Source organism: Rissa tridactyla, chromosome 5 (assembly GCF_028500815.1).
Source record: "Rissa tridactyla isolate bRisTri1 chromosome 5, bRisTri1.patW.cur.20221130, whole genome shotgun sequence".
NCBI classification, from domain to species: Eukaryota; Metazoa; Chordata; class Aves; order Charadriiformes; family Laridae; genus Rissa; species Rissa tridactyla.
The window spans coordinates 69,819,940-69,836,486 of NC_071470.1; the positions used below are offsets into that span (position 1 = coordinate 69,819,940).

The window sequence follows — 16,547 nt, forward strand, 5'->3', positions numbered from 1 at the left end:
GAATAGAGGGTTCTAGCTCCTTCTGAGGGTAAAAATAGGCCAGTAGACATTACATTGTGCTACAATCAACTCATCCACTCAATCCTGACCTTCATCCTTATAGGTGAGACCAGTGGGAGCAAAACGTTACCATATAGCCAATGCTGGGAACTTTCAGAACCATTATTTCTGAAAAGAAATGAATATTCAAAGGCTCCTTTGACATAATGAAGGTTAAACCCTATATAGAGTTTTGCAGGCCCATGTGAGTGCTGTCTGACTGGGCTTTAAAAAAAGGCTGAGTTCAGTCTGGCTGCGAACTGCCTGGCAGCTCTGCGGCCATGGTCACTGTAAGGCTGAGCCCACGTTTAAACTGGCAAGAAACAGAGTATTACACTGCATCTCGCAAATGCAGCTACACGAGGTGGGCAGAACAATAGGTCTGTGAGAAAAAAAAAAGTCATATAGACATATATACACACAGAGAAGTCGCTTGCCTGCAAATTATTTCAAACCTGACTCTTAGAAACCACTTCAGGTATTGCCAGCTAATACATGCAAATTGCCATCTACCTACCTGTCATCTTGCCTGGAAAATATTTTACTTTAGTTACTGAACAGTGTTTGCAGCTGTACCTGCTAAGGAGAGAAAGACGACACCATTTTATCCAAAGGACAAGTAATTCCAGGCAGAAACCGCTATTAAAAACCTGCTTTTTAGGAGGAAATCAACAATAAAAAAAGGCAACAGACAAATTGATGGCTGACAACAAACAGTATACTAGTAACATGGTACCGCTTCAGAAAATTATTATCCTTGTGCAAATGAGACTTAGCAAATTATGGACAGCATTTCTGAGTTGTTTTCACCTGCGTTTAATTCATAATGGTTACTTATAAGTATTAGTGGCCTTCCATACCTACACCTAGGCTGTTGCTCCACGGCCATGAGCGAGCGTTGTAAGAAACCTTTGTTTCTGAAACCTGGGACCACTTCTAACACCTCACGTTGGTTTAATTTAGCTAAACTGACACAAACCCCAATATAATTACTTTGTATCAGATTTATACATCTAGAAAAAGATATACCTGTTCCCTCAGCAACAGTTTCAGTACAGAAATTGTGGAGGCAGAGAATATTAGCTTGTGCCCAGCCTTCAGTAATAATAGTTATAGAGGTTTGCAACTGAAGATGCTAGATGAAGGCTATGTAGACATTGCGCAGAGACGACTGAATCACACTTTTAACACTGATGAGAGCAATTTAATTTCCACTGAATGTTAGAAAAAGAAATATCTCAATACCTCAAACCCAGTGTAAGGTATTTACCTCACACTTTCATTAAATTGATTAAAAAAAATAATTTTATGTCTCCTTCTACCAATGTACTTGCAGTCAATGTGTAGATCAGGCATGACTTTGCTTTGCATTTAGCGAGGTGCCGTTTGCTGTATGGCTGATAACAATGCTGGCGATTGCAAAAAGATAGCAAAAGAAAGCTTCGTTTTGATGGCTGAGTTCGTAGCCCTTTGTTACCCACAGTTATAAAGGTGCTCTTTGCTATGCTTTCATCTTTTTATTTATTTGGTTTGGAAATGTCCCTCTCTTTTCCATTGTGTTATAAAAGCTTCGCTCTGTTTCCCATCTGCTGTCTTTGAGAGATCAATTGTAGAGCATTCATCAGTGGAAACCTGAGGCTTTTGCCACAGTTTCTCTGAAATTCATCTTGCCAGTCACATGCAAACTGAAATGGGTCAGTTTTCATCATCCTTGGCATTGAACCTCTGTACTCTCCCATGAGCCCTGTCCAATAATTTAAGAGGGGTGGGAGTGGGAAACAAATTATGTGACTGTTAATTCCAGTTTTCTTGTTCAGATGCCAGTACATCAAAAATAGATCTCCCTGGGCCAGAGCACTTTGTCATGTTATCTGGAGTAATACTAGTTTGTGAATTATGTCTGGTCAGTTTAGTGTCTCAGTTTGGTCACATTCATCTCTTTGACCGCTGCCTTAATCACTGAACTCTGCCATCTCATTTTTCGTCTTGCAGAAAGAAGCTGTCTGGCTTTTTGTCTCGTGCCTGGCACAGTGATTGCTCTGTTGACCCCGCAGTAGTCAGAAGAACCCAGAGGTCTTACAGGCGGGAGTAGGACCAGCCACAGCGGGTACTGTCTCATCAAGCTTGACTATCTCATCCATTCCCTAATGACCGTGCAAATAGCACAGGAACCCCAGATGATGTAAGCTATCCCAATTCGCATACCGTAGCAGGTTAACAACTTGCTGGAGGACTAATTCTGACTTAGTTGTTAGTAAAAATAAATGCTTCAATATACTTCTTAAACTAGTAAGTGTTAAAATATGTTTTTACAAAAAAATAAAATTTGTATTTAAAATAGAGCCGCCTTCTACTAAATGTGTGCAATTAAGAAAAGAAAAAAGTCTTTCTACTGTGGAAGTCTATAAAAAAGGTATGGACCTGAAATGAATCTATCTGCTACTGCTACAGAAGTCTATAGTAAACACAAGCACCTAGATACTGTTGTATGGTACCAACTCTCAAGAAACTAGCCTGCACGCAGTGCAAGAAATATTAGGTTGCTTATAATATTTCTTTATCTAGAGGCATTTAGAATGACATTTTCTTAAAGAAAAAAACAAACCTGTACCTTTTAGTCTTTTTCTTGGAAAAGAACTCAGATCATTGGGTTTTATTTCTGCCATAAAGCAACAAGGGAACGTAGTCCCCCATGAAAACATGAGTTTTGGGGTAAAATGAGGACTAACTGTTACTAAAGACAGAAAAAAGTCTAGCACATTCCTTTCCCTCCAGTCTCACTTTGTCAGCCCTTTCCATTATTTGTCTTTTACAGTTGCCTCTGATTTTTTAGCTTCCCTGATAAAAACAAGTGGGTTTTTTTCCTCAGAAACTAAACAAATAGATAAACTACATTCCCATGAGAAAGCAGCCCAAGTTCATGAATATATTCCTATTGCTATGAATTTCTTTGTGCTATTGAAAATTGCAGAAGTCGATAAACCTAAGATTTTGACAGAGAAACTTACTCTGAACTGAAAAGTGTAGTTAGGCAACAGCCTCCCAGAGATGTGTCACAATTTTGAGAAATGTGTCAGGATTTGATTTCTCCTTATATGGAAGTTGTCTTAAAAATAGAAATATATTTATGTGTTGTAGAAGGCTGACATTCCAGGACTCCGCGTGATGAATTAGATGCACTCATAGTGCTGGTAAGGGTGCTTCACAATTAACACAGCTATATCTGGAGAATCTACCCATCTTTACAAGAGGGACTGAAGAAGAAAAAAAGTTGTCCAAAGGACAGCAGCTGCAAATAGCATACTTTTTCGAGAACTCGTATGTAATCAAGATTCCCAGCAAATCGAGGGATTTGTTAATAACGCAATATAAGTCACTACTGGCTGCTTTTGAATCTGTTACAGAGGCTGCTACATTGCTCAAAATAGGATAGAATAGAATTGTACAAACACTAAACTCAGCTTTCTAGTAAGCAGATTTTAAAACACAGTTCGGTTTGTCCTAACAGGATCTTCTTCAGTTGACAGTAGAGAAAGAGGAGAATGGAATAGATGGTGAAATACGAGACCTAATATTTTCAAGGAAAATCTTATTTGCTCGGACATGGCAGATAGCTCTTGAACATTACTAGCCAACCAAAGGAATCAGTAGAAGTTGGGTTTCCTCCTATACTGGGCATGGATGTTCCTTTGGGAATGCCAGCAGCTTTGCAAAAACCAGTCTCTTTGTCCATGAGGCTATGGCGGAAACAGATATTAAAAAGAAGCTGAAATATAGATTAGGGTCTACTTTTGGGGGAAGAACCGAGAAGAGCTAAGATGTGAATTGAAACCAGTATTTCGTTGCCTAAAGGTCAACTGTGTTGAAAATGGTGAGAAATTTAGAGGAAGAGATAACTTTGAAAGAATCGCCCTCAAGCCATCATGTAGCCCATCAGAACAGTAAACCTCTGACTGCCCTTAAAGAGCTTTTTCCAGGAGTTTCGTTACAAAAGTTTATTTCCTCAAGGCAAGTTGTCAGCAAGTATTCTGTTCAAACACTTCTGAGTTTCTTGTGAAAAGATACACCATAGATTTAGAGACAGAAATGACAAAGGTCAGTTCAAGAGCGGAAGAATATCTCAAGCTTTCTAAGCTTTCGTTAGGCACAGTCAGAGAAAGGAATACCTTTCTACATAAAAGACGGTCATAACAACCACTGTGTTAGTACCATGCTATATCAAAACCCCAGTGTTGACAGCATGCCCACGCCAATAGAAATGTCATTGAAATAGTGAGGAATAACTGCAGTTTTGAAAGGGCTCTGTTTGTCACTGCTTGGGCCGTCTGGCTCTGTCAGTGACATACTGGTGGAGAAAACATTGCTGTTGAGACTTGCTGTCAGTGCCCATAATCTCTCTGGCCTGCGACAGAATAAAAGCAGGAAAGTTTTAGGAAATTGCATATAGCCTGGTCTTTGCTTTGGGAAATTCCTTCGGAGATCAAGTACACTAAGAACAGGAAACTGCTACTCTACCTAAAGACCATTCTCCCGAAGGGAAGAATTGATCCCACAGTCCGTGCCGCACAGGGTAGACATTTCTGCTGTTTCCATTTTTAGATTTATCTCTCATATGGATGCCTCATCTTCCAGACGTGGCAGTAATCAATGTCCAAAGCAAGACTAACTTGGAAAAATCAAGGTTTTCTCATTTACTCAACGTGCGAGGACCCCAGCTGCATGTATGTACAGACATAACTAGGGTACACTGCAGGTGCCTGCACTCTTACACTCCTAACTTCTCATACGGGTTCTGCCTATGCCAGGCAGATTCTCCAGACTTGTTGCTGAAGTGTAAAGGTTAAGCAGACATCTGAATGGAAGGCTGTGATTAATCAGGAACAAGGCTGATTTTAACGTGGTTTGCATAAAAGAGAAAAATACAAAAGAGCATTAAAGTATCATGTTGAGATATCACGTCCAGGAGAGAATGTAACTCTCCGGGGTCCCAAAAGAGAGACAACTCTCTAACTCCAACCTAGAGTAACCTCCAGGTGGAGACGGACTTGCAGCCCTCTGTTGTTGCTTATGAAATGGATAGGATTTCTCTCTGTCTCTTATTAAGCTAATGATGTTGTCGCAATTGTCAAATCAGACGATGCTGGAAAGAACTTTTATTTCATTTCTGCAGTTGTAAAAAGGACGAGAACTTCAGGGTGAGCTATCACTCCAGCCTAAGGAGAGCTAGAAGCATCAAATACGAGCCATACTGGGAAGAAATAAAACTGCCTGGTCCAAGGGGCTCAGAGGAAAAGTCCAAACTGTTCTGAACTGATTGCATATTTTGAAGTAATGATAAGTAAACAAGTGGGCCTTCTACCTATTGCACTGGCTGTAAAAAAAGCTACACTCCTTGGGATAATCAGGGCTAAGCAGAATTTAACAGAATGAAGACAACACTTACAAAGTGTATTTGGGTTTCACAGACAAAATTTAAAGAGCAGATTGATTACATATATCCCAGAGTTTACTTATCAGAACATCTCAGTAGATCAATCACTATGTGATTACTTTAACTACCACAAGAAGGATATAAGGAATGTAATGCAGCTACATAGATGGCTATCTCACATTATTACTTGCAAGAAATCCTGTAAGAAAAAAAAAAAACCAACAAATAATGGACAGAAGGACTAGCAGAAAATATGAAAGAAGTGCTTATGGAGTTAGGTGCAATTTGCAATACAGGTTGCAAATGAAATATACAGTGTGTCAATATTTTCTTTAGAATCTTAGATTAAAGATTTAAATGATAACTTTGAAGATGGGAACAAGAGAGCGAGAGTTGCTGCTGGCAGAATAGTACAGCTATAGGACATATTAACAGTGAAATTGTAGTGATTCTTAACCTCCAATTTAACACATTTAACAGCAGAGACTAAATTATTCACAAAATTGAAGTAGTTGATTGATCACCACATCTTTCAGTTGGGTAGGCTGATATGGGCTGGAGTGGCTGGGAAGTAGATTCCTCAAAATAAGCGGAATGAATAAGTCAATGAATAGCTTCATTGTTGGTCCCCAAATGCTCTACCTCAAATTTAGTCACAATTAGGGATCAATCCCAGTCAGGTTTCTTTCTCTGTTTTCCTTTACCAGACTGGAAATCCTGGGATTCCTGTTGAACCCAGATGAAGAATAATTTGAAATTATATTAGAATTGAATTCACACTGACCAAAGAAATATATGTGGGTAGACCAAATGTATATAAACTCGGATTTTCTTTCTTTTGAAAAAAATTTTGTGTATTAGCAAAAGTTTATACAGCTCTATCTTGTTTTTCCCAGTAGAATCATAGCTCATTGATTAAATTTACTGCTAACCCTCTGCAAGAGGGAAATTAATGGTTCAAGGAGACACATAAGTGCATTTTAAGGATTGCTACGAAGATAGAGTAGAAGTATGTGTAGGCAAGAAACTATGGCACTTTTTGCGGAGCAATAAAACACATAATGAACGTGGTCTAGGCCTGATGAATGGCAGCCATCTGCACCCTCCATCCCGGCACCTAAAAGGTGCAGGCTTCCTGGTGGTTTTTCTCTGTTTATTCCATGCTTAATACGCTTTCACAACAGAAGACACAACTTGCATTGTAATAATAGGTGCTGTAAAACACCTGCTAGTTAAAGGGGAATTTTCTAAACTAAGAATGGCCCAAGCCTAACCAGGATTAGATTATGTTACTGGGACCTCAGACAATCGATGCTCTCATTTGCTCAGAAAACCTTCTGGAGAAGGTGTTCAAAAGGCAGAATAAATAGAATAAATAATAAAATCGGAACTTTCAAGTGAACTTGCCTTGTCCTTGTGCTGTCTTTGAAAGAGACCAATATACGTGTTTTCAAAGGCTGTTCCAGTGGTTAGAGTAATGAATGACATCTGCATTTGACTTCTAGCACACGCATAGGGTTTGCGGCAAGAATCATTGCTACTTAAACTAGTGTCATTTGATATTTCAAAAGAAAAAAGAAAACTTTCTCATGGCAGAGATTATGGCAATATGAGCTGAGGGTCTAAGCTCATAGTCGTGCACAAGGACTAGGCTGCTTTGCCCTCTCCTGTTAGGCAGCATGACTATGACACTCAGGGTATCGGCTCAGCTCTCTAATTGGCATGGTACTTTCTCTGGGACAAGGCTGCTTAAATAGCTTGTATTTGTACAGCACCGAGCACTGTGATTTGTGCTGAAAGCACATAGTACAAATAATATATTGTAATGGTAATGAATTCCTAACTGAAGTCCTAAGTCAAACATGTCAGAAGAAATGAAATCAGATTGGAGAATGACCAATAATACTAATCATTACAGCTGTGATAGATTTCAGAGTGTTGAAAATGTACATGGTTACTGCTATTTCTGGAGATCATGATTTTGAGAACTGCCTGTTTGCTCTGTTAATCTCACTGGTTGTTTAATGTTGGCTCTATCATTCTGAACAATATAAATCGAGTAGTAACGTAAATCTGCCTTTTTAACAAGTCCAGAGCAACTGTTAAGTTTGATGTGACAACTGTGGTGTCTACTTAGCTTAGCAGAAGTTATGGCAGAGAGTCCTAGAAGATTTCAAATGTGTTTATTAATTTGATATAAAATGCATGAAAGAAGCATACAGAGTTACTTCTTTGTTTCCTCCTCTCAAAATTGCAACTGGGCCAGTAACTCTTAATACAAAGTTAATTTAGTCAAGATACTTGAGAGCCACTTGGCTCTGTTTCTAAATTCCTCCCTTTGTCCTTCGCAAAGCTCTTTGAAGTGTTACTCTGCGAGGTGGATGTTGTAATGAGCCTATTTCTAAGAGGATCAAAGTAGCAGAGCTGCCCAAAGCAGCATCAAAGATACACAACAGAGAGCCCTTTAATGAGCAAGAGGGACATGACTGTCTTTTCCCCAAAATAAAACCCTAAAACAGGATTTAGATTAAATATTTAAAATTGAAAATTATTTTATTTTGTCTGGAGCTTGCTAGCAGAAAGCAAAAACCTCAAAGAGAAGAGGAGACTTCTCCAGCTGATTCTGCTAAAATTTAATGACTGTCATTTGCTCGATGCTTCACCATCACTTAATGAAGTCCAAATACCTGTGGCCTAAGCTAAAGGTGGCAGCAGCAGCCGGCATGGGCACAGGCAGGATTGCAGCTGTGTGTTAGAGCAGTATCCTTTCCCATGGATTTGAAAATAGAAAGCAAACATACGGCAGGAAGCTGCGGCGAGAGGAGACAGCTTGGAGGGGGAATAGGGGGGAAGGGTGGGAGAAAAAAAAAGGAGTGGGAGGGAGGACTGGACATGTAAATTATGTGCCAGGAAATGAATTCCTTCTAATGTCTCTTGCCAGAAGCTAAATCCTAGCAAATGTAAGTTGTCTTTTTTCCCTTTCTTTTGCTCTTTCCTCTGTTCCTCTGAGGGTCAGGGAGGAAGGAGCAGGGACAGGAAGAGGGGAGACTCAGTGTTTACTTACTTATTGTGTGACTAAAGTGCTATATGATCCAGCTTTAACATTAGGAGGCATGTGACCCCATAAAAGTGACGAACAGGATAATATCCTGCTTCTCATTACACATGGTTTTTCGACTTACTTTATTTGGCCACGGGGATCCTTCAATGTGTTCTAGGGCTGAAATACCAGAAGAAATGTGTTTCTGTTCAGAGGCTGGATGTCCTTATTGCACTGCATTCAGTAATGAAATGGGGGGCTTATTTTGTTTGACTCGATAGCTATCTGTGCAAATATTGCCTCTCTTTAGGCTTGTGTTTGTTTAAGGAATCACCTACTGCATCTGCCAAGACTGCAGAAATGCATGCCACTGACCTGTGCTTAACTTGGGGATAAAATAAGAAGACTTATGCTTAAGGTTAAACCTGTATGTAGGGGTTGGGGTTTTTGTTTGGTTTTGGGGGGGTTTTTTTGGGTTTGGTTTTGTTTTTTTTTTTTTCAGAATTTAGCAGAAACCAGCTGTCAGAAAGTTAAAAATCCTTAGAAGCAAACCTTTGGCTGCTGAGCAAAGTACACTTCTAGCTTGTGAGAAATCAACGATATATGATTCAGAGAGCAGAATTACTGATGAAACTGGACTCAAAGTAATTATATACTATATTAACATTTACTGGGCATTAAGCATGAAAAGTAGCCCAGACTTCTTTTTTCCTTCCCAACCCACGCAGTTTGGGTTACCATATATCCTAGTATATAGGATGGACAATACCATGGACAAAACCAGTGTCAGTTTCCTTGAAGAAACCTTGTGGGTAAAAGTATTGGACACTTCCAGTTATAAAGAACATAGATCTTCTCTGATTCTTTTTTTAATTAACTGCAACACTACAATGATTATGGAAGTTTGTACATTGCAGAATTTTGTAACTTAAGTAAGTAAAGTTAAATAAGATGTTACCTTTCAGCAAAAGGTGCTGAGAACCCAGGAGTTTCCAGTGAAAGAAAATTGGCTGGGAAGCACAGCTCCCAGTTTCCTTCCTTTGCAGGGTACGAAGTACATAGCTCTTCCAAGAGTGCTGTTATCTCTGGAAGTGTAAATATCTATGAATGCTTGTATCATACTGAAATCAGTGAAAATCAGTAAGTCCTCGGAGCTTACTAACTTCCTGCGTATCCGTTTCTAATCAGGGGATTTGGTAACCTAACAACAATTTGAGAAAATCTTGACCATCGTGACTTGGTTGACATTTTAATGGCAGATACAACTTCTAAGACATTGGTAGCACATAGACCTTCTAAAGTTGCCCACTGTAGAAATAGTATATACACACAAATGTATATATATGACATATATTGCATAATCCATATGTTGTGGGTTCACCACTATTGAATAGCTTGAAAATATTTTGATGCTACGAGTGAAAACAGAAATTCTTAGCATCCATATGTTCCCATTTCTACCTCCTAGAATTTAAAGCCCTGAAGAACATAGAATATATAAAGAATATAGTAACAGGAAAAGATAGACTTTGCAATTTCACATAGATATGAGATAACATATAAACACAAGAACAAAATGAAAAAGGATATCAAATGAGGTACCCACCTTTTGAACTTACTTGGATTGTTCAAGACTAACCTCCGCAAAGAGCATCAGTCAAAGCTTCGATTCCTGCACACAGGAATTTGTGTGCAGAAGAGATGCAGGACAGGACCTACATCATTCTGCTTTCTTCATATGGTATGAAATATGTTTGATTTAAAGTGATTGTCTAGAGCTGTCCCACCTCAATGCCAGCTCTACATAGTGCCTTAAAAAAAAAAAAAAAAGAAAATTTATTTTTAAGAATTACTTATTCCCTGAATGTTAAACCATTTTTGAGCACCATGATTTCTATTGATTTCTTCTGCTTCAATACTGCGTTCTGGTAATGCCCTAACTCAGGTATAACAACTTTTATGTAAGAATGTTTTATTTCCCACATGGACAGAAAGAATCCCTAAGATTCTTTTAGGCACTCAGCTTGTATTCTGTTGATCTATATTCATTACTAACACAGATTAAATATATTTAAAATTAAAACAATTTGTTTTAATTGGAAAGCAGAGTTCTACTCAGCCTTTGCAAGCAGTAATTTCTTAACAGTGCTCGTTCAAGCATTTTTTGCTGTACCTGTGAGTTGGCTACATCTTGCATTGGAAATTCTGGGTACAAAATGAAAAGGATGTTTCCCTGAAAACCATATGAGTAGCTAGTGTCAAGTTCTGGCATATTGCTCTCACAGGAATTTACTGTATTGGTTTAGTTAGACAGTATCTGAGCTATTTGCTGCAGTATTGCTGATATAAGGCTGCTAAAATGAAGAGAACATGTAGTAATAGGTGCTACAATAAGTGCTCCACAAAATCTTCCATGCAGTGCAAAACCAACTTGCAACTTTCTCATGTATTAGTTTCTAAATGTAAGTTTTCAGTACCGTTAGTCAGAGCTTTCAAAGGGTTCTCTGATAAACTAGTAGTTGCCAAGTCCTTTTTGAGTAGCAGTTTCCTGTGAGTCACTGAGAAACTTTCCTCCAAAAAAACCCTTATGCCAGGCCAGACTCAAGAACAGTTCCGGTTGTCAAACTATAGCAATAACCTACCTGGAAGCTGCAGAACAGTCAAGGCACAATAAGCACTGTCAGTTACTTCCCCTGAAAAAAAGCATAATTACCATAGGCTGTAAATACATCAGATTATGTTTAAACATCAAATATGCATATCTTTCTACAGATAACCCATATGAAATCTTACTGTCATTACAGTTATTGATAGGATGTAATTTTTGTAAAGTGATGAGGCACCTCATTATGATACTTGAATGAATCTGATATAATAATGCCTTCATTGTCAAATACATGTATGAAGAACAGGAACTGAAAACCAATGCGTTTTGGCACTTCTGTGCTACCCAGAATTATGAACCGAGATGCATGAGTAGAGCAGTTCTGGTCTAACGTCCTGTTAAATGATTTTCCAAAACACTATATTCAATGGAAATTAAGATGGATGTCATACTCTTATGCAGTGATAAACATTAGTTCAGATCCCATGGCCTCAGGGACTCTCTGTAGCTGCGTCACCCGAAGAAAGCTATCTTCGATGCTTTAGCACCCTTTTTGAAAGACAGGGCAAAACTACCCGCACGCAGTACAATTACCACAGGTTTGTAATAGGGAATCACAAGCAAGCCATACTGGAAATATTGTGGGGGCTGGTGAAATGTTTTGGGGGTTTTTTGTGTTAACATGTTTTACCTGCCTTTGAAGCACTGAGTATCTAGCTCCTTCTCTGCCTTTAAGAATAAGGAAGTTTTACCAGGTAGCCCAAATAGAAAATTGGCAGGGTAATTATCAGAAACAAAGACATCTGTCAAAAGGAATTGTAATTTTTTTTCATGCTTATGATGTATACTGAGACTGAGTCTTTACAAAAATCAAATTGTTAAATGATTTGCTTGACCTCGTTAAAAACATTTCACTTCACTTGTGAGTCAAAGTTGTTAACCGTATGATACTGCATAAACAGTTTCCTTTGAATATAGCAAGGTGCTCTGTTCGAAGTAAGGTGCTCAATTAAACTTATGAACACTGAGTTTTAAGACTTTTTCAGTCATACTCTGCATTCTTGAGAAGCTGAAATTCATAGCTATAGCTATTATATTTTAAAATAAATTGTAAACCTGCCTATCTGAATATCACAAATTATGCCATAGTCAGGGTAGATCTTATGTGTAAATCGAGTTATTTGGTCAAATCCTGTGAGCCTATAAAACATTTTAAATTTTATTTAAATGGTGTGTTTTACTAAATAATTTCCTTTACACTGTAAAGCATTCATTTAAACCTGGTAAGAATGCACTCTTTCACATTATTTATTTATTTATACATATTCCCAATTTCTTGTCTAGGGGTATCAGCAGGTTAAGGGTTGGACAAACTCATGGTCAATGGGTCACCAAATGGACTAAAAGGGGGTATGTTCCTGCCTAATCCTAAAATAGCTAGTACCACAATTCTGGATGTCAAGGAGCCAAGGGGATTGGACTGCTGGAAACATTTAGACTCACGTGTCCTTCCCTATGGCCCTTCTAAGAAATAGTCTTGAGATAGATGGGCCACTGCTCTGGCCCAGTAGAGCATTTCTTCCTTTCTTAACTGTAAATAATAACAGCAACAACAATAATAAAAGATAAGCAAAAAAATAAAAAAGAAAAATATTACTTACCTATCTGTTCTTTTGTGTAAACTTGTCTTTCTCTTCCTACTGCAAAATTAGCCAGAGAAGCGAATACTGAATAAATATACTTGTGACTAACACTGATTTATAATGCAGGGTCACAATTTAGCCCAAATCCTGCTTTTCTCTTTTCAAAAAGCAGCAGCATTTTTTAAGGCGATTAGTAATTGCAGTGTCTTTTCACTTGACAATATGAATGATTCCTAGTGTGGACAAATAAAGAGAAAAAATGCAACAACAAACAAGTAACACAATAGTTCTTTTGTGACCACCACCAACTCAGAAGAATATTATTTTCCTTTCCTTCATTCATTTGCATATGTATTTATTTGCAGAAGGCAAAACACGACTATAGAAATCATTTAAATTCTGAAAGATACGAAACTTGGACGGCTCAGTGGAAAATTCTCAGAAATAATCTTGATGAAGTGGTTTTATTCATCTCATTCTACTTTTCTCAAGGGCTGACATATGCATAAAAGGGGAACATGATCCCTTGCACATGTTCTCCATGAGGACTGCATGTAGCACAATCATTAACTTAAAACAAGCTTTGCTGACTCTTACTCAAAGGCATTGCTGAATCCAAGCCAAAGGAATTCAGACTGGCATTTCTCCATCTCCTCTGATCAGTGAACAGGGTGAAAGGGCAATCCTGTTTCCCTACACCAAGTATTACAGGGTTTCAGTGGAGCTGTGTGATCTGTCCCAACAGCTCTGCTGTGCAGCGTGGGACAGTTTTAAAGTCACCTTCCTTTCCTGTGCTGCTGCAAGCTGAGGATGCTGATAGACAGAGAGGGATGGATGAGAGGGCGGAGAGCTGGACTGTGCTTCACTAGGCACTGCTAGCACAGCAAGAGCCTACCAACACCAACCACCAACACTTCAGCAAATCCCCCTTCTTTTGTTCATCCCTAGAAACAGGGAACAACATTGCAATTCGACCACATACAACATTGCGCTATGTGTGAAAGGAACTTGATTTTCTTCTGGGAGAAAAGGAAACCACAGGGTGGTCACATCAGCTCCCAGAGCGATAGCATTAACTGAGGGCACAGAAACATATCTGTGGGGAGAACAGCTCTTTATCGAGTGAGGATTGACAGCAGAAGCCCTTATCCCTCACAGTCGTCTGGCTTTGCTCTAGTGCCCTCTCTGCTGCTTTTGGGTTTTCCAAGGGCTCTGCCTCCTATTCTTCCTTCGACTGCTTTCCTCCTTTGTCAGTTCTACCATATGGTCCTAAACCTTGACAGGGAAGATCCACCTCCAGGTTGAAACAAGCCAAACATATGGAATGCTGTTTCAGAAGTGAGGGGTGAGAATCATCTTTAGATGATTAGTAACCCTGGTTACTGTTTTGTGCTCCTAAAGAAAGCCATTTGCAATGATCAATACACTAAGCTAACTAGCACATTTTGGGAAATGGAAAATCCAGTCTCTATAGAAGAGTCTTTTTCCATAACAAAGTCTGTAAATTTTTTGATTCAAAACTAATTAATCTATTATAGAAATCACCTTGGGTGAAATCCAAGCCAAGCAGTTGACTTTTCAGAAAAAAAGCAGTATTTTGTTTTGAGGCAGTTCAACTTCTTTCAGTAGCTGCTTGAGCTTCCCACACTGTCTTATGGGAAGTGGACTGGAATATTCCCCTTGGAGCCAGCTTTCCTTGTCTGATGTATCTCCCAAACGCTTCAATATCTTCCCTCCAGTTAAACATCAAAAGTGAACTACAGAAGTAAATATATGAATGGTACCTGACAGGATAAATGGAGTAAGGAGAGTGCCAACCTTACTGGAAGTGATAAATATTTTATAAGAACAAAAGAATAATTATACCAGGGCAGATAAAATGTTCTTTTAGTAACCATTTGTATTTTTACAGTGGTCAGTCGAAGAGGTAAGAAGATACAATAAAATTAGAAATTAATAGCTTCTTCTGACATATTGCCCCAGCTCCCAAAAATGTGCCGCTTCCAGGACTTCCAGAGCTACAGATTGCATCCAAAGCACTGCAATATCAACTTTATGCTTCTACAAATTAATATTTCAGTCTATTTAAATCCATCTATATTTTCAGCCTTCAGAATTTTCTGCAGCAATGAGAGCTTCAATTTAATTATGCATGGTGTGAAGAAGACACTTCCTTGTTTCGTTTAAAAACTTTTATTTTAAATTGGTATTGGGTGTCTTCCAGTCCTTTCACTGAGAAATAGCGAATAATGATTCCCTAGCTACCATGCCAATCACAATTTGTCAAACCTATACCATATCCCTCTCATTGCCTCTTCTGTCAGTGTATCTGCTTTTCTGTGGAAATGGTCCGTGTCTTTGATCTCCCCAGTCCTCTCATGTGTCCCTTGAACTACAATTCCCATAAGTCTCTTGAAGCAGTTCAGGGGATGCAAAACCCCACCCGGTTAATTTAAACCAAAACATTTCAAAATTTCTAAGTAATATTGTTGATTCCCTTCCTATGCATTCTGCATACTTTAGTTCAGTCCCACAGAGGTATGAAAATAGTTACACAAATTTAATAATTTTTCTGGGAAGAAGAACTGCAATTTCAATCAGTTTTATCAGAATTTTTCCTACGTGGATTTGAGAAGCTTGTCCTTATGCGTATTCTTCTGATCCAGATTGACATCAACTTTGAAGTTCAATTTGTCACAAAATTTAAATAATCTCTATGAGAAGGTCTCTTCATAAAGACCCATACATATAATTTTTACTTTTTTTTTCAAGTTGAAATATTTTGCCACCAAATCTGGGAGTCAAAGTGACTGCAGGCAGCTGTGAAACAGGCCTCCTTCTGAAGCTGAATGAAGCATAAGGCATGAAAAATACCAAGAAGCAAATTTGACTTGGTTTTAATATTATTTTTTACAAGAGTAGGTCACCTTGGTAAAATAAGGTAATGACCTGTAAGGCTAAACAAACTCAATTGATTTTAATGGATTTGTACTCATTGAACAGATAAAAGAATTTATCATCTGATGTTTTCCTTTTAACAGTCCTTCTCTAAGCGTCATGCTGGAGACAGATACTTTTTGGACACTTCTAACATTGTCAGACTAATACTTGACAGTTATGCACACATGGTAGGGCAGAGAGATTTTGTTCTCCAAAAAAATGTAAAATGGCAAGCTGAAATGAAGCTGCTGAGGTCCGGTGCTGAGGCATCGGGGCTATAAGTCTTTCTCAGATAGCATTACTAAGATAACAAAAATGCTTATGCTTATTTTCAAGCGCTGCGCCTGGAGAACAAGCACAGCATGGCTGTCATCCGGACAGCCTGCTCGCCTGCTCCGGAGAGGGTTTTATATTCCAAGGCACCCCCCCGCCCCCCTCTCCACCAGTCGTAGTCACTTGCCCCTTTTGCTCTGAAAATAAATCAATTTCATCTGCCGCAGTTCGATTTCTTTCTTCTCTCTGCCTCGGTCCCTCAGTCCTGCTCTCTCTTGAAAGCCTCTTTCCACGGCACCATATGGCAGCTGAGAGAAGGGCAGAGCTGTGATCCAGCTCCCAACAAAAGAGGCTGCGGTGTCAAAAAGCCTCATGAATGCATGAGACACATTCATGTATAGAGAAATGCCTCCAGCTCTGTCAGGGAGGACTAAAGAGAAGGCTGATAGGCCTGACATCGCTTTCGAGTTGAGAAAGGCAGCAGCTCTCTCTGCAGCTCATCCCCGCCTCCCTCCCCCCTCTTTGGTTTCACGCCAAAATCCTATTAGATCTATTAATGACATGAGACACAAAGTC

General features: G+C 38.9%; 1 long non-coding RNA gene across 1 annotated transcript; it reads right to left on the reverse strand.

Annotated features, from left to right (window-relative positions):
- Positions 1–563: 563 nt before the first annotated feature.
- On the reverse strand, positions 564–13,042 carry LOC128910604 (uncharacterized). The gene is made up of 4 exons (XR_008466788.1): positions 12,777–13,042; positions 11,153–11,203; positions 10,117–10,321; positions 564–618 (listed from the first exon to the last, which is right to left on the reverse strand). It is a non-coding gene; the product is annotated as an uncharacterized LOC128910604 (long non-coding RNA).
- Between the last annotated feature and the right edge of the window lie 3,505 nt (positions 13,043–16,547).